General features: G+C 47.4%; 1 protein-coding gene across 1 annotated transcript in view; it reads left to right on the top strand.

Moving 5' to 3' along the window:
• The first annotated feature begins 1,248 nt into the window (after nucleotides 1–1,248).
• Nucleotides 1,249–19,498, top strand: part of FIBCD1 (fibrinogen C domain containing 1) — a 277,925-nt gene continuing 259,675 nt past the window's right edge. The window contains exons 1-2 of the mRNA XM_077284729.1: nucleotides 1,249–1,475; nucleotides 15,427–15,533. The gene's annotated coding sequence lies outside the window, so the exon portion shown is untranslated. The remainder of the gene's footprint in view (nucleotides 1,476–15,426; nucleotides 15,534–19,498) is intronic.

Here is a 19,498-nt window from a genome sequence, read left to right on the forward strand (position 1 = left end):
CTGTCTTGATTAAAACCAACAAAATATTGAACGTTCACATAAACCTTATCAGACATAAGGCTGTGTCTCTGTCCTCTGAGGATATGGAAGTTATAAGAAGAAATCTAATCCCACCAATATTCAACTAAAATGTAATCTCAGCCCAGAGGATGAAGATCTATATCATCCACAGACAGTTACCACTGTTATTTGCAAGGGATGAGCACAGCACCGATGATAAAATGTAACTTATGAGGCAACAACACAGCTTCCCATAGTGACTACGCCAATTCTCGTTTTGTCTGTGTTCTCATTAATGGTTCTGAATCCTGATCGTTTAAGATTGGATTGTTTTAAAAGAGGTAACCAACTTCTACAGTTGCCTCTTTGCAGAATAAAATGGTAAAATGGCTGGTAACAGGGAGAACAGGTGACTACAATCTATTACTTTCAGTTATCAGCCATTTCTGGGGAGAGACAACTGTAGGACAGGAGAGTACCATGTATTATTCCCTGTTATCAGCCATTACTGGGGAGAGGTGACTGTAGGACAGGTGACTACAATCTATTACTCCCTGCCAAGAGCAGCACATTACTCAGGAGCTCCATGACTTCCAGGAGGACCATAGTGATCCTCTCTTCTCCCCAGGGAGAGGCACACTTCCTGGGAGGTCAGCATGGCTTCCCAGGCTTCTGTTCCAAGGTATATCCCGGCAGGGGACAGGGAGCAGCAGCAACCGGCCTAGGAGGGAGTGAGAAGATCAGGACGGGTGACGAAGACCATACTCACCTACTCTAACCCCGAGATGGCTCATCGTCTGCCCAGAGATGGAGACCGGGGCTCCCCAGGCCCCAGGAAGAAGAGCCCAGGAACATCTTGGGGGGAGAGGAACGCCAGTGAGTCCATGAGTTCCTTCTCCTCCCAAGTGTTTGCCATGTTGAGTGAGTACGAGGACACCGGCAAAGCACTAACCTGGCTGAAGGAGGCCCGGGTCTTGAACACCTGTGCCTCCAACAAGAAAAGACCTGCGACTTCCCAGAGGTTTAAAGCCGTCAGAGATGAGGTGGCCCGATTAGTGCTCCTCCGGGAGGGGATTGAGGAAAAGCGCAGGTCCCATCCTGGAGAGGTTTAAGAACCAGAGGCGGTTCTCAGAAATAAAGGGGTTAAATATCTCAGGAGAACTGCTAGCCTGCGTCCTAAGCGAGGAGGAGGAGGACGACAACGTGACTGTGACTGGAGTCCCACAAGCTGGAACAAGCCGGGAGAGTGAGTCACGGAGCCGACAACAGGGAAATGGCCTCCCGACACTGCAGAGAACTCCGACAGCACAGGCTGGAGTGTCAGCGGACGAAGAGAAGAAGAGTGCGGTCTGCTAAAGGAGATCCGAGAGCTGGAGTCTCCAGTGAACCTGAAGCGCTTTTCCTTTGGTGAAAACGAGCCAACAGAGGAAACCAAGAAGAGGAAGAAGAAGACGAAGGAGACTGCACGGGAGGCGGTGAGTTACAAATATGTACCTATAGCTGATGATAAACCTACCACCTCCTGTGTAAACCCCACCAAACCTAAAGGCACGGGCTCTGCAGTGGGCCCGGGGCATAGACAAGGTGGGGAGAGGAGGAGGATGTCCGGCGGTGCTGTCGTCTGTGCGGGGAACAGTGCAAGGGTCGAGGCTGTGGAGGTACTCACGGCGCCGGACATAGGGGACCCTGAGGAGTTTCCCTCCCTGCCCTCTGCCGCTAAGCCAGTTATCACCGGGGCCAAGAAAGGCGGGGGGGGGGGGGGGAGGTCCATGCTGTTGCGAAAGGGGGAAGGTGTGGGCAGACTCGTAGAAGCGCAGGAGCGCGAAACGGCCGTCGTCCTTTTCCACATCTTCTCCCTGCAATACCCCGCTATTTTAATGTAATGCCACACTAATTAAAGGATTCTTGCACGGACGGTGAGTGCTCCTCTTTCTTTTTTTCTTTTTTCTTTTTGTAGACTCCATCCCTACTCACTACGGCTGAGCCAGCCGATGCCAGGGCAGTGGGGGGCAGGTCCGAGGAACATGGTGCGGCGAAAGGGGGGCGCACAGTTGTGACAGGGGCGCAGTGCGCCTCAACGGAGAAGAGGCACGCGGTTGCGACAGGGGAGCAGCATGTCCAAAATGCACAGAAAAACAGGATAAATCATCTGCGGGGAACACTGGGCGCCCTGCTGCGACAGGAAGACAGTGTGCTCCAGCACCCAGGCATGAAACCAAAACCCCAAAGTCTGTGGGTGCGGGGCAGGCGGCGCCCCCCAACAAGCAGCGGGCCCAGAATAATAAAGTGCAAACTGCTGCAGTAGGGGGGCAGGGCGCTCCAGAGACACAACAGAGCCAGCACCAATCAAGGGAAAACGGGTGTTGTGCTGCACCCCTCCCCCGGTCCAGTAGGTGTGAGTGCAGAGAAGCCAGACACAAGCGAGGAAGGAATGGATGTGACTGTGGAAGGTGCAGAAAACACTGGATCAAATGGTGGTGAGAATACTGGTAATAAAGTGACGGGAAGTGGTGGCAATGGTAAGGGGAATGAAAGGAGCTGTGCAGTAAATATTGGGAGTAGTAGTGGAGTGAATGGTGGGAGTAATGGTGGAGTGAATGAGGAGAGCATTTTTGGTGTTGGTGGTCCCACTGCCCCCCCCCCCCCTCGGCAGTGGCGGGGGCTTCAGCCCCCAGCTATTCAGGAGCTGTCACTGCTGGGGTAGTGATGCGCCCTTGTCTGGTGACCCTGAGGATGGTGAATTGCAACAGCGCTTCCTGGATGCCCTGAGGAAAGGGAAGAGTTCCATCAATATAGAGGGGAGGGAGGTTGACCTGTCTTTCTGGATAGAGAGACACGGTCTTTCCGCCTTCCGAGATAGATGGACAGAGACTGTCTGGTCTCTACCGACACCGGGGCAGAGGAGTAACCATAGGAACGTGGCCCATCTCCAGTGGGTAAGCAAGGATGCCTGTCCTGATCGGTCAAAGGTTGCTGAGCTGGGGATGGGCTTCGTGGCATATGACATCTTCGCGTTGATCCATCCCTATGGGACCTCCTACTTCGATGTCAGCTTCGTGAGACCGGAGGGCCTTGAGCTTTTCTGGTCTCGTCATGAGCTGGCTCGGGGTCGCCCCGAATGGCAGGGCTTCTTCCCTGTAGCGATATCTCGCCAGAACTCAGTCAGGAAGGTGACCTTTTTGACGAGTAACAAGTCACTTTCCTGTGTGGACATCTCCAACTGAGTTGTATGATACGACGACATCATCGGTATTCCCGAAAAGACCCTCGACGACCATGGTATCTGGTCAGGGGCCTGGACCTTCATGGTGAAATTGAAGGTTTCCGGAAACACCGTTATCCATATCTCTTCCTCAACATTTTTGGGGAGGGACAGGATCTTGATTTTCTACCGGGGGCAGCCTAAGGTCTGTCACGGGTGCGGCTGCCCCACACACTTCAGTGCGCAGTGTACCACCCAAAAATGCGCACTGTGTGAGGACCTCGGCCATCTCACTGCTACCTGTGGCAGAATTAGGTGTAGCTTGTGTGGTGACCTCGGTCACCCGTTCAGTCACTGTCCGCGTTCCTTTGCCAATGCGCTCCTGAAAGCGGCGAGTGCGGGACAGGCGAAAGCCAGGACTAATCTCGCCGATGAAGGGACCAGTAGGGGCAGAGGAGGCAGGGAACCGGTGAGGAGCAGGCTGCCGCCATCCAATATCAGGCAGCAGGAGCAGCGCCATGGGAACGGGGGGCAGGGAGTAATGACCCTAAACTCTGACCCGGGTACTTCACTTGCAACTGAGGATCCTAAAGACAGCGAATTGAGCGAGGAAGTCAAGAGACTTGAAAGGGAAGAGCAAAAGGACGCCATGTCTTCCCAGGAACCTTCATCCGGTGACAGTCTGGATGAGGGGGAGGGGGAGTGGTGACAAAAGAAAAAGGGCAACAGGAAAACAACTAAAGATAAGAGGGGGTCCGGGCCTCGAGCCTCCTCCTTGGAGTGTGACTCTGACTCTCTAGCCCTGATCCAGGTGCCATTGGAAGGTCCAGCCGCCCCCCCCCCCTCTGGTGGATCTCTCTAACCAGTTTCGGACCCTCCAGGACTCCCCTCCAGAGGGGGGCGATGGGGACCCAGAGCCGGAGATTGCGGACAAGGTTGTTGGGGCTCAGGAGGTCGCTGGGTCTTCTTCTAAGGGGGCAAATAAAAAGCCTTCTGGGGGGGACTACCTCAGGACCACCAGACAAGGGCCAGAGTGTATGTAAAGAGAGAATGGATGAGTCTGTTTGTCTTAAGCGCTCTAAAAGCTCATCATTGTCAGAGGAAGAGGGTGAAACTGTTGGGGGTGGGAAGAAAAAGGCTATCTAATTCAATTAATCATGATGGCGGCACCCACCCCGTTGACGCTGGCAACCATTAATGTTGCCAGCATAACGTCAGAAGCGGCAAGGTACACGGACTTTCATTTTCTCGGCCAACGTGACACCGACATTTTGTTTTTGCAGGAGACCAGGTTGACTGACCTATCAACCATGCATAAAGCACGGCGGGAGTGGAGGCACGGGCCCTCCTACTGGTCTCTTGCGAGTGAGCCGTATAGCGGGGTGGCGGTCCTTTTTAAGACCGCAGCGGTTGAATGCAGACGATTGATCGAGTTAGAAATGGGGAGATGCTTGATCCTAGATGTCTCCATGGGGGGACAGGAGCTTCGGCTCATTAACATCTACGGTCCCCAGTCCAAGTGGGACCGTAAGTGTCTCTTCATGAAGATCAAACCTTTCTTATTTTCGAGTCGGCAGGTGGTCTTTGGAGGGGATTTCAACAATGTCATGAGACCCTGTGATAGAGGAGGTTCCGGAGACCGGCTGGCTTACGATTGCCTTGCGCTAAATAGGATAGTAAGTGAGGCACGCCTAGTGGATGTCCACATCCGGCACAACACAGGGGTTCACCTTTTTTAGAGGTAGTCAGTGCAGGTCTAGGTTAGACAGGTTTTACTTGAAGGAGAAGGCCACCTCCTCGCAGTTGTCGGTTGTGGAGGTGGAGTTCTCCGATCACTGTTAGATTATGTTTTCTCCGAGCGTTACAGAGACTCCTCGGATGGGAAGAGGTTATTGGAAGCTGAATTCGTGACTCCTTGAGGAAGAAGCTGTAAGACAGTCCATTGAGGAATTTCTTCAGAGCCAGGTACTGCTGCTGGGCCTAAGTAACACTAAGTCAGAGTGGTGGGAGATGTTCAAACATCGGGTGGCGAGATTCTTCCTGCAACTCTTGAACCTCAGAAGCCTAAACAGTGTCCGAGAGGCCATGGAGCAATGGAGGGCAGGCCTTTGGAAGGGGTTCTTGCTGACGCTGGATCAGGCAAAAGCCTTTGATCGGGTCAACCACGGGTACCTCTGGTCCACTCTTTTGAGGTATGGTCTGCCTGGAGGGTTTGTGGACTGGTTTAAGACCTTGCACGCAGTGGCGAAGACTTTCCCTCTGGTCAACGGGTGGATTGGACAACCTTTCAGTGTAGGATCTGGTGTCCACCAGGGCTGCCCTCTTAGCCGTTTGCTTTACGCATTTGCGATCAATCCCTTCCTCAGAAGGGTTGATTGTGGACCATTAGCGGGGGTGAGGATGGACGGGGTGGCGCTGGACGCTATCCTGAGGGTAGTGGCCTGCGCAGACGACGTCACCGTCTTTGTTTCTTCGCAAGAGGAGGCGATGGTGGTGATGTCAGAAGTGGAGAGCTATTTGGAGGTCCAAGGTCAAGGTGTCACCCAAAGAGTGGACCAATGGAAGGGTTGGTCTTTGACCCTGAGAGAAAGGGTTGACCTGTGCAAAGCTTTCCTGCTCCCCTTGCTAATCTACCTGGGCAGCGTCTGTGTCTTGCCGGAGCCTCTCTGGACATGGGTCTACAGTCTGTTCTTCCAGATGTTATGGGGAATAGACTGAACTGAATGGGAGACAGGGGGAAGATTGAAGGATCTTCGCACACCGCACGGGCATCTCCCGGCTTATGTTACCCCGGTTCTGAAAACTCAGGAAACTCCTCAATATGCGGGTCTTGCTTTCACATTTTCAGAAACCATTGGTCCTCAAGGACTGCCCAAGTCGGGATCTAGAGGTTGGGTTGAGTTTTTCAAATTCTAGCAGGATCCCCAAGAAGTATTGGGACTTGACTTGGCGCTGCTTCCAAGGTAAGGTGTATGTGAGGGACAATTTGAAGTACAGGAGCTCCGAGGACAGGAATTGTTGTCCCCTTGAGGCTTGTGCTACCATGCTGGAAAGCATGGAGCACTTCCTGCTTCGTTGTCCCTTTAATACAGAGGTGTACAACAGGGTTGGTGCTTCCATTGGTTGGCCGCGGCTGGCCACTCTGTCCTATGCCAAGTGGGCCTATGGAGCGTTCAGAGACCTCGGGAGAAGGGACCGAGCCACTTTATTCTTAGTCAGCGCAGTGGTCAGGTACTTCACGTGGAACGCACGAGTTTTAGTTTTGACGCAGAGTAAAATCCTCCGTGTAGATGAAGTTTGTAGCAGCATCCTAGGTGCCCTGGCGAAGATGCGTTTTCTCAGGAGTGCAGAGGACTGGGTGCCCGGAGGGCAGCCCATCTCTGGAGGGGTTTCTCCTTCGGGGTGCCTTAGTCCGTTACCGCTCCTATATCCTGGTGGTGGGCTGATGTCTTTACACCCTAGATTTTTGTTTTGTATTTCTGTTCCCTGAATAGAAGGTTTCCAAGCATCGAACTTGAGTCTCGGGTGGTGAGTATGTAGGTTGTGTGCTGTGATGTTGGTTTATGTATATATTGTATATAGTGTATTGTATGTATTGTATATATTGTAAATATTGTGTATAATAGAGGGTCTTAGTTAGGTTGGGTGGGGGGATTGGGGGGTTTCAATGGCGGTGATAAGAGACTGATCTGGCCTGGCCCAGGCCCCGCCTGGGGAAAAACTTTGGGGCCTGATCCTAGCTCGGATAATTCCTGAACTTTGTGGCCAGAGCTGCATCAGGGGTGGCGGGATAGTTAGCGTAGGTGTGTGTTTATATATTTAAAAAAAAAAAAATAATGGAAAAAAAATAAAATAATAAAAGTAACCCAAAAAAAAAAATTGTTAATTTTGTACACTGTATTGTATTTAGGTTTGTTGTAGGGTGAATGTGGTGGTGTAAGGGGGGGCTGTAAGGTAAGGCAGTGGGACCAGTAGGGTTTTGTTGTGTTTGCGGTGTTGTATAAATCCTTTAGTGTAATATGTTTATAGTGTATATATTGTATATAATATTGTATATAGGACAGCGTGACTGTAGTTGGGGTTGTATATGGTAGTATGAATGAAGCTGGGCCGGGGGTCTTACATGATTTTATACTATTTAGTATTTATAATTTTTACAAGGGTATTCATGCAAGGCTGGTTTCACACTTGCGTTTTGATCTGCAGCGTTTTTTAAAAAAACGCAGGTGGTGAAAAAACGCATGTAAACGCATGCAAACGCTGCGTTTTTTAGATGCATGCGTTTTTGCATGCAGAAAAAAAACCGCGGCGTTTTGCCGCTTTTACATGCGTTTTTTCCTGGGTTTGCGTTTTTGAAACGCATGCTGAGAAGTGTGTGACAGCTGCCAATCATCAAAATTAACTAGAAAACTGTTATGATCCTTAGTGGTTGAGGATCACAAATTACTCCAGCTAAGTAACAAACATAGGACAAGCTCTAGGGAGGTGGCAAACTGGACTGACCGCAAATCTGAACCTATCCAAACACACTAGAAGTAGCCGGTGAACGTGCCTAAAAATCCTAGACGTCTCGAGCCAGCCTGAGGAACTAACTACCCCTAGAGAGAAAAAAAAAAACCTCTCTTGCTTCCAGAGAAATAATCCCCAAAGATATAGAAGCCTGTTATGATTTTCCCAATGGCAGGGAAATCAAAATAACAACGGACTAGCTCTCGGGTGATGGGAACTAAGTGACCGTGACCTGAACCTGACACGACACTGGAAGTAGCCGGGGAGTGTTTCCTACGATGCCCTAGACACCACGCGCCAGCCGGAGATCTAACTACCCCTATCAGAGGAATATACAGGCCTGCCTTACCTCCAGAGATGAACCCCAAAAGGAGATAGCAGCCCCCCACAGATATTGACGGTGAGTCAAGAGGAAAAGACATACGTAGGATGAACAGCAGATTTAGCACAGTGAGGTCCGCTTACTAGATAGCAGAAGTACAGGAAAGAGTCACTTCACGGTCAACTTCAAAACACTACTCAAAAACACCATCCTGAAATTACTTTAAAACTCCAGTGACAACTCATGCCACTGGAGTGGCAATTTCAGTCCACGAGAGCTTCCAGCTACAGAGAGTCACATTGCAAATAGCTGGACAAAAATAGCATTAACTAGAAACAAAATTCAACTTAGCTGAACAGGATCTTGAGGCAGGAGAATGCAACAGAATGCTACTGATACATTGTTGGCCGGCATCGGACCAGCAGCCAAGCAGTCTTAAATAGGAAACTCCCCTAATGGGTGTCAACAGGTGATCAAGGATAGAAGAAGGCAAATAAGTGGCACTACCATAAAACACCACCGGGGGAGCCCACAAACAGAATTCACAACAGAAGCCCCCAACAAATAATAACGGTGAGGTAAGAGGAAGGCACATACACAGGGGTGAAAGCAGATTCAGCAAATGAGGCCCACTAATACTAGACAGCAGAAAATAGAAAAGGGAATCTATGCGGTCAGTAAAAAACCCTTACAAAATATCCACTCTGAGATTTCAAGAACCCCCACACCAACTAACGGTGTGGGGGGAGAAACTCAGTCCCCTAGAGCAACCAGCAAGCGAGGAAATCACATTTTAGCGAGCTGGACTAAAAACATAATCAACACTGATAATCAAAAAATGATCAAACAAAAACTTAGCTTGTCTTGGAGAGACTGGGAGCAAGGTAGACACAAGGAATCTGAAGAGCACTGAATACATTGATAGCAGGCAAGGAACTGAGTATCCAGGTGAGCTAAATAGGAAACCAACCAAGGATAATGAACCAGCTGATGCTGCCAACCTGCAGAAAGACAACACTACACAGTACCGCTTGTGACCACTAGAGGGAGCCCAAAAATAGAGTTCACAACAGTACCCCCCCCCCCTTGAGGAGCGGTCACCGAACCCTCATCAAGACCCCCAGGGCGATCAGGATGAGCCGCGTGGAAGGCACGAACCAAATCGGCCGCATGAACATCAGAGGCGACAACCCAGGAATTATCCTCCTGACCATAGCCCTTCCACTTAACCAAATACTGAAGCCTCCGTCTAGAGATACGAGAATCCAAAATCTTCTCCACCACGTACACCAATTCGCCCTCGACCAGCACCGGAGCAGGAGGCTCAACAGAAGGAACCACAGGTACCACATACCTCCGCAACAAAGACCTATGGAACACATTATGAATGGCAAACGATGCTGGGAGATCCAAACGAAAAGACACCGGGTTAAGGATTTCCAAGATCTTATAAGGACCGATGAAGCGAGGCTTGAATTTAGGAGAGGAGACCTTCATAGGAACATACCGAGAAGACAGCCACACCAAATCCCCAACACGAAGTCGGGGACCCACACCGCGGCGGCGGTTGGCAAAGCGCTGAGCCTTCTCCTGTGACAACCTCAAATTGTCCACCACATGGTTCCAAATCTGCTGCAACCTATCCACCACAGAATCCACCCCAGGACAGTCAGAAGGCTCAACCTGACCCGAGGAAAAACGAGGATGGAAACCAGAATTGCAGAAAAAAGGCGAAACCAAAGTAGCAGAACTAGCCCGATTATTAAGGGCAAACTCGGCCAATGGCAAAAAAGTCACCCAATCATCCTGATCAGCAGAAACAAAACATCTCAAATAAGTCTCCAACGTCTGATTAGTTCGCTCGGTTTGGCCATTAGTCTGAGGATGGAAGGCCGACGAAAAAGACAAATCAATGCCCATCTTAGCACAAAAAGTCTGCCAAAACCTGGACACAAACTGGGATCCTCTATCAGACACAATATTTTCAGGAATGCCGTGCAAGCGAACCACATTCTGAAAAAATAGAGGAACCAAATCGGAGGAAGAAGGCAACTAATGGACCATCTTGGAAAAACGATCACACACCACCCAGATGACAGACATTTTCTGAGATACTGGAAGATCCAAAATAAAATCCATGGAAATGTGCGTCCAAGGCCTTTTCGGAACAGGCAAAGGCAAAAGCAAACCGCTGGCACGAGAACAGCAAGGCTTAGCCCGAGCACAAATCCCACAAGACTGCACAAAGGAACGCACATCCCGCGACAAGGAAGGCCACCAGAAGGACCTAGCCACCAAATCTCTGGTACCAAAAATCCCAGGATGACCCGCCAACACCGAAGAATGAACCTCGGAAATAACTCTGCTGGTCCATCTATCCAGGACAAACAGTCTCTCTGGTGGACAACGGTCAGGTCTATCCGCCTGAAATTTCTGCAGCACTCGTCGCAAATCTGGGGAAATGGCAGACAAAATCACTCCCTCTCTGAGAATACCAGCCGGCTCAGAAACTCCCGGAGAGTCAGGCACAAAACTCCTAGAAAGTGCATCAGCTTTCACGTTCTTCGAACCAGGCAGGTATGAGACCACGAAGTTGAAACGGGAGAAAAACAACGATCAACGAGCCTGTCTAGAATTCAGGCGCTTGGCAGATTCAAGGTAAATCAGATTTTTGTGATCAGTCAAGACCACCACACGATGTTTAGCTCCTTCGAGCCAATGTCGCCACTCCTCAAATGCCCACTTCATAGCCAACAACTCCCGATTACCAACATCATAATTCCGCTCGGCAGGCGAAAACTTTCTTGAAAAGAAAGCACATGGCTTCATCACAGAGCCATCAGAGCTTCTCTGCGACAAAACAGCCCCTGCTCCAGTCTCAGAAGCATCAACCTCGACCTGGAAGGGGAGAGAGACTTCTGGCTGACATAAGACTGGAGCTGAAGAAAACCGGTGCTTCAGCTCCCGAAAGGCCTCCACGGCCGCAGGAGACCAATTAGTCACATCAGAACCCTTCTTGGTCAAATCCGTCAAAGGTTTAACCACGCTAGAAAAATTAGCGATGAAACGACGGTAAAAATTAGCAAAACTTAAGAACTTCTGAAGACTCTTAACAGACGTGGGCTGAGTCCAGTCATGAATAGCCTGGACCTTAACTGGGTCCATCTCCACAGTAGAAGGAGAAAAAATAAAACCCAAAAAGGAGACCTTCTGTACTCCGAAGAGGCATTTTGAGCCCTTCACAAATAAAGCATTAGCACGCAGGACCTGAAACACCATCCTGACCTGCTTCACATGGGACTCCCAATCATCAGAAAAGACCAAAATGTCATCCAGATAAACAATCATAAATTTATCCAGATATTCTCGGAAGATGTCATGCATGAAGGACTGAAACACAGAAGGAGCATTAGAGAGTCCAAAAGGCATCACCAAGTACTCAAAATGGCCTTCGGGCGTATTAAATGCTGTTTTCCATTCATCTCCCTGCTTAATGCGCACAAGGTTATACGCACCACGGAGATCTATCTTGGTGAACCAACTGGCACCCTTAATCCGAGCAAACAAATCAGACAATAGTGGCAAAGGATACTGAAATTTGACTGTGATTTTATTCAGAAGACGATAATCGATACAAGGTCTCAAAGAACCGTCCTTCTTGGCCACAAAAAAAAAAATCCTGCACCAAGAGGGGAAGAGGATGGGCGAATATGTCCCTTCTCCAAAGACTCCTTTATATAACTCCGCATCGCGGCATGCTCTGGTATAGACAAATTAAAAAGTCGTCCCTTAGGGAATTTACTACCAGGAATTAAATTTATAGCACAGTCACAATCCCTATGAGGGCGCAGGGCACTGGACCTGGGCTCATCAAATACATCCTGGTAGTCAGACAAAAACTCAGGGACCTCAGAAGGAGTGGAAGAAGCAATAGACACCAACGGAGTATCGCCATGAATTCCCTGACAACCCCAACTTGACACAGACATAGCTTTCCAATCTAAAACTGGATTATGAGCTTGCAGCCATGGCAGACCCAAAACGACAACATCATGCAAATTATGCAGAACAAGAAAGCGAATCACCTCCTGATGTACGGGAGTCATGCACATGGTCATTTGCGTCCAATACTGAGGCTTATTCTCAGCCAATGGCGTAGCATCAATTCCCCTCAGAGGAATAGGAAATTCCAAAGGCTCCAGAACAAAACCACAGCGCCTGGCAAACGACAAATCCATCAGATTCAGGGCAGCACCCGAATCCACAAAAGCCATAACCGGGTAGGACGACAAAGAACAAATCAAAGTAACAGACAAAATAAATTTAGGCTGTATAGTACCAATGGTGACAGGTTTAGCGATTTTTTTTAAGCGTTTAGAGCATGCTGAGATAACATGAGTAGAATCACCACAGTAAAAGCACAACCCATTTTGACGTCTATGACTTTGTCGCTCAATTCTGGTCAGAGTTCGGTCACATTGCATAGACTCAGGTCTCTGTTCAGAAAATACCGCCAAAGGATGAGCAGATTTGCGCTCCCACAAACGCCGATCAACCTGAATGGCTAAAGCCATAGAATCACTCAGACTTGTAGGGGTGGGAAACCCCACCATAACATTCTTAACGGCCTCAGAAAGACCTTCTCTGAAATTTGCAGCCAGGGCACACTCATTCCATTGAGTAAGCACCGACCATTTCCGAAATTTTTGACAATACACCTCTGCTTCATCCTGACCTTGAGAGATAGCCAGCAACGCTTTTTCTGCCTGATTCTCAAGATTAGGCTCCTCATAAAGCAGTCCAAGAGCCAGAAAAAATGCATCTACATTAAGCAATGCAGGATCTCCTGGCGCCAGAGAGAAAGCCCAATCTTGAGGGTCGCCACGCAACAAGGAGATAACAATTTTAACTTGCTGAGCGGAATCACCAGAGGAACGAGGTCTCAGAGATAGAAATAACTTACAATTATTCTTAAAATTTAGAAACCTAGATCTATCTCCAGAAAACAACTCAGGAATGGGTATCTTTGGTTCTGACATAGGGCTATGAATAACAAAATCCTGAATACTTTGCACCCGTGCAGTAAGATGATCCACACTACAAGTCAGAGTCTGAACATTCATGTCTGCAGCTGAGCTCAAAACCACCCAGAGTTCAAGGGGATGAAAGAAGCTAAACAGACTGCAGCAAAGGAAAAGCGGGAGGAAAAAAAAAAAAAAAGTACTCAGGTCTTCTTTTTTATCCCACTTCTGCGATGCATTAAACACTTTTTGGCCTGCTATACTGTTATGATCCTTAGTGGTTGAGGATCACAAATTACTCCAGCTAAGTAACAAACATAGGACAAGCTCTAGGGAGGTGGCCAACTGGACTGACCGCAAATCTGAACCTATCCAAACACACTAGAAGTAGCCGGTGAACGTTCCTAAAAATCCTAGACGTCTCGAGCCAGCCTGAGGAACTAACTACCCCTAGAGAGAAAAAAAACAAACCTCTCTTGCCTCCAGAGAAATAATCCCCAAAGATATAGAAGCCCCCAACAAATAATAACGGTGAGGTAAGAGGAAGGCACATACACAGGGGTGAAAGCAGATTCAGCAAATGAGGCCCACTAATACTAGATAGCAGAAAATAGAAAAGGGAATCTATGCGGTCAGTAAAAAACCCTTACAAAATATCCACTCTGAGATTTCAAGAACCCCCACACCAACTAACGGTGTGGGGGGAGAAACTCAGTCCCCTAGAGCAACCAGCAAGCGAGGAAATCACATTTTAGCGAGCTGGACTAAAAACATAATAAACACTGATAATCAAAAAATGATCAAACAAAAACTTAGCTTGTCTTGGAGAGACTGGGAGCAAGGTAGACACAAGGAATCTGAAGAGCACTGAATACATTGATAGCAGGCAAGGAACTGAGTATCCAGATGAGCTAAATAGGAAACCAACCAAGGATAACGAACCAGCTGATGCTGCCAACCTGCAGAAAGACAACACTACACAGTACCGCTTGTGACCACTAGAGGGAGCCCAAAAATAGAGTTCACAACAGAAAACCCACTATTAGTAGAATTAGCTAGGGTTAGGATCCCTAGGGTTAGGGGTAGCTTTTTATTAGAAGAATGTCCTGGTCACCAGGTCACTGATAAGCCACCCCCCACCATCAAGGTGATAAAGGGATCCAAACCCTAACCCTAACCCTAGGGATACAAAACCTAACCCTACCCCTAACCCTACCCCTACCCCTAACCCTAACCCTTGGGATCCTAACCCTAACCCTACCCCTAACCCTACCCCTAACCCTTGGGATCCTAACCCTAACCCTAACCATAACCCTAGGGATCCTAACCCTAACCCTAAGGGTTAGGATCCCTAGGGTTAGGGTTAGGATTCCTAGGGTTACTAGGGATCCTAACCCTAACCCTAAGGGTTAGGATCCTAACCCTAACCCTAAGGGTTAGGGTTCGGATCCCTAGGGTTAGGGTTAGGATCCGTAGGGTTACTAGGGATCCTAACCTTAGGGTTAGGGTTAGGGTTAGGATCCCTAGTAACCCAAGGGTTAGAGTTAGGGTTTTCTTGTTTTTTTTGTGTTTTCTTGTGTTTTTCTATAGAAACGCATGCGTTTAAAAACGCATGCAAACGTATGTGCTTAAAAACGCATGCGTTTACATACACAGCAATACATTTTTTTGCCGCGAATAAACGCATGCGTTTTTTTGCGGCAAAAAAATGCCGCTAGAAATTACTACAGGTTGCATTTCTGCAACTGAACGCACGCGTCAAAAAACGCATGCGTTGCCGAAAACGCGTCAAAACGCATGCTAAAAAACGCATGCGTTTTTAATGTTAAGTATAGAAAAAAAACGCATGCGTTTTTTAGCGCTAAAACGCAGCGGCAAAAAACGCAAGTGTGAAACCAGCCTAAGTTAAGAGTATTTTGTTTGTTGTCTTTTGTTTTTGCTTTCTTTATTTTATTGGAATTTTTTTTTCTTTCTTGTCCGATTAGTAGGTTTCTTTTTTTTCTTTTTTTTTTTTTTTTGTCGTTTGTTGCAGTCTGATTGGAGCTTTGTTCTTATGTTTTGTTCTGTTGTGTTTTATTTGTAATGTATCATAGTTAGTGTCACGTGAAAGTATTTTTATTTAATAAAAGACCTACAATCTATTACTCCCTGTTATCAGCCATTACTGGGGGGAGAGGTGACTGTAGGACAGGTGAGTACAATCTATTACTCCCTGATATCAGCCATTATTGGGGAGAGGTGACTGTAGGACAGATGAGTACAATCTATTATTACACTTCTCATTTTACAATGTATTATCCTCTTATTACTCTCCGGCACTATTAAAAGCTGCAGATTTGTTGTCCCTTTAAGTCTTTCTTATATTTTGGTAGGTATATGTGCTGCTGCCTGCAGAGCTGATATGAAGCGTGTGGTGAGATTTCCATAAGACGTCTGCGGCGACGCGGAGGATTACGTCCATTTCATCAGAAAACATTAGGTGAGGAGGGCATTTAATAAAACTGAGACAACTGGGGACAGCACCTTTAATATCCAGCCGCAGCCGCTCATCTCCCTACATCCTGCCCTACAGTCGCTCCCTCCCCACCTGCCTATATTATAACATTAACCCTTTCCTGGGGGTCTGCAGCAATGACATCTCAGAATTGCCCCCACCCCTCAACTTCGCCATCGCTTACGGCTCTGAAAGGATTAATGCTACAGGCGGTGGTAATGGGTAGAGATCAATCTTTTGGATTTTTTTCCTGTTGCATTAACACCTCCTGCCAGGTGTATGGTGGCATTAAATCCTAGGCGGGTAATGGTGTGTGGCGAGAACGTGGGAAATAAATGACTCTGTGGATATATATATATATATGTATATGCACACTCTGAGCGGCTGCCGCCAAATACAACAAGGTACAAGAAGGTGCAGGGTTTACATCTGCACATGCACAATTTATAGGGGGGCCGTTGCCGACCTCAGGGAGGATAAACATGGACAAACATGGCGACATTTAGCGTCAAACATCCCAAACCAATGCAACGTGCTACAATGTAGACACTGTTCTCCAGCTTATCCGGGCTCTGGACTCCCTATAACACCCCATTACTATCAGCAGAAGAACCAAAGCATTGCGCCTTTTTGCAAAATGTAGCACAATTCGCAAATCTTATCTGCACCCACTCTAAATTAAAAAATAAAAAAGGTCCCCACTTGGGGCACATGGCAAAAAATGACTGAAGCCAACATGGTGCACAACTTGTATTGGCAGAATTCTGCGTCATTTGCAAAAGTGAATGTGTTTTTTGCAACTTCCTGGGATGCGCACGTTTACTTTTTGGGAATGTTTATTTTTTCCTTTATTTATTTTCGATTTTTTTGTATCATGTTTTCAGTTTATTTTTTACTCTTTTACAACTTTTATCTTCTTTATTTTTTTATAATATTGGTTGTATTATTATTATTGATATTATATTGCATTATCGTTTGCTTTATTTTGTTTATTGGTTACTTTTGCTTCTATTATATCATAGTTTTATGGTTTATTGTCTTACACTTTTGTTCTTTTTTTTATAATTTTAACCTTTAGAATGTGTATTTTTCTCATTGATGTTAGTTTTTATATCTTTTTTTTCAGTTTTTAGGTTTATTTTTTGTTGATATTTTTTAGTTTCTATATGATTTTAGTACATATATATATATATATATAAATATAAATATATATATATATATATATATATATATATATAAAATTTGTATCCCAATATAGGTTTTGTTGCAATCAGTCGCCACGTCCGCAATTCCTCAATGCCGTTGGCTCGTTATGCAAATGAGGAGGCAGGAAACATATTTCTAAATAGAAACGAATGTGCCGCTTCCACATTAAATAAATTGAAAGTATCAATGGACCTTGAACAATTTTGGCTGCACGCGGCGGTGGCGGAGGCCTGAAGCTTTTCTGTCATCTTCAAGCTCTCCCTAATGAGGCAGCAATCGACTTCACCTCCAAAGCTGCGGCTGAGACCGGTAGGAAAAGTTAGATTTCATGATGTATAATAATTAACAGTCGGCATAGAGTTATAAAATAAAGGTAACAAAGTAACTTGTAAATAAAATGTAATAGAGCAGACCCCCTCAGTTCTGACGCGGGTGTGATCAGTATTTTTGTACAATTTGAATTTTTTCCATTTTTTCTCTGCTCACATCCAATGCTGCATTCCACATTCCGCCAGGAGCTCCGCCCCTCCGCTACACATGTGACTCAGGAGCTCTGTTCTGATTGGGTCATCTGGTAACAGGATAGAAGCAGGACTGTGAATGCAGCTTTGGATGTGACCAGAGTAGATTTGTTCCCCCCATACTCGGCAGATTTCCTGATGTTCTCTCCCAGGTGAACGACCAGCGCTGTTTCCCGGCCCGCGATCTGCCTTGTCGCTGATAAATCGCCCACTCTGTTACGACTTGATCTGCTCCGGCATAATGAAATTAAATTTGCGCTAGTCAGTAATTAGCTGGCAGGGTCTTTGTTCGGCATGCTAATTAGATTACCTCCCATTGGACGATTACACGTCTCTGGAGCTGCCGGTTACAGATCGGCTGCGTTCAGCTTTAAAAGACGTCGCAAATTGCTATTTTCGGCTCCAACATTGTTCTGCGTACGCGGCACATAATTACTCCGGGAAAATACAACAGTGAATCCGTCCCCCTCACCCCCACCGCCAGACCGGCGTGCCCCCAGAGAGACGGATTATTATAACTTTTTTATGAGTAATTATTATAATACTTTGCAGGCTAATTGGGTGAAGTGAACGGACGCAGCGTGACAGCCCATGTTACCCTCCACTACCGGGAAAGCTGGAAATCTTAGCCCGACTGTAGGAAAGCTGGGTGGGACCTGCGGCCATACTGGAGCCTCCCAGGAGGATTCTGGGTAATCACGTCTCCATCTCCCCCCCCCCATCGCCTTGCTGACTGTTTCAAATTCCGTGGGGTAATTAGATTGCGGGCAGCGCCCCCTCCTCCGTATATCCAGTTATCCCGCCAGCGCCGGTCCAGAGTAATATCTCCAGGAATATAAGGACCCCGGGGATGATACAATTATACACAGATTACGCCGCACAATTCGCTTTCGGACGCCATTTATCTGACAGAAAATATCTGTATTTATTTCCAGGGACGCCGACGGTGACTGGGACTGTTCGGGGGTCTCCAGAGAGCTTTGTGCTACCTGCGTGCCTCTGTTTTGGGAATATTAACCCCTGCGGCAGATTCTGTTGCAGCCCCTTGTCTGCTTGTTACAACTGGTGGCTCAGTGGGATTTGGCACGAGGATTCAGTCTGGAGGCAATATGACTGCTATACCGACCCCCATCCACCACTCCGTCCCCCCAACTGAACTGAAACTTCTCACAGCTGAGGGTTTGTTACAGTGATATCCAGCCCAGACAATCCTCTGTGAGCCAAACACATCAGCAGTACTGATCTCTCCCCTGTGTTGATAGTTGAGTTAAATTATAAGGCCTCATTCACACTATCAGTACTTGGTCAGTACACATGTGCACATCCAAAGCGTTGGGTGCAGCTTTGTATGTGACTGGAGTGTAAATCCTAATCTCAGTCATGGTTAGCTGTTACAGGGTTTAGTTCTGGATAGCAAATGTTTTCTTTTTTTGGCCTTTCTAACTATGTTACTATATCTTACAGTTATTTGGTTCTTTAGAAGGACGCAGATCTGGGGATTTCTTCTGAAGGAATATAGGCTGAACTGGATGGACAAATGTCTTTTTTTCGGCCTTGCTAACTATGTTACTATGTTACAATCATCGACAGCAAGCAGAGATCCTAAAATTGGTAAATAATTAATCAGCCTAATATTAAAGGCTGCAGACTTGTCTGATCTTCCGGTTCCTCCCAGCACACATCTGAACTAGAAGCCACGCCCACATTCAGTATGAGAACGCCACCTTTTTTGCTCCCATTTGAATACGCGCCCCGTGAACTGCTGGGAATTGCAGTGCGTGATTTGTATTACATGAGTACGATCACTGCAGCTCCAAAAGCAGAGCCGCAATTCTCAGGAAGGAAAATGTCAGCACTTAGTGCAATCTACGGCGACATTTGCGACTCCCCCACAGTCACTTAGTCTTCGCTTTATCTCTCCCCATAACTTTTAAATGGGATGTGAAATAAGGGCACCGCGACTTGTGCAATCGCATATTGAAACGCTGTAGATGGCCGAATGGGCGCTCAGGCCGCGGCCAGGTACATGGTGTAACAAACCACCAGCTGAGAGAGCGGGACAGGCTTATCCACTGACAGCAAGCAGAGGAACTGAAGCAAAGTCAGCTATAAAGCTGCTGATCTGAGCGTCCTGCGGAGACTAGCCCTTGTGGCCGGGGATCCCGCTTCCATTCTGTGACGGTCTCAGATACACTGGCATTTGTAAGCACACAGGCCCATGCC

The sequence above is a fragment of the Ranitomeya variabilis genome, chromosome 2 (assembly GCF_051348905.1).
Source record: "Ranitomeya variabilis isolate aRanVar5 chromosome 2, aRanVar5.hap1, whole genome shotgun sequence".
Lineage (NCBI taxonomy): Eukaryota > Metazoa > Chordata > Amphibia > Anura > Dendrobatidae > Ranitomeya > Ranitomeya variabilis.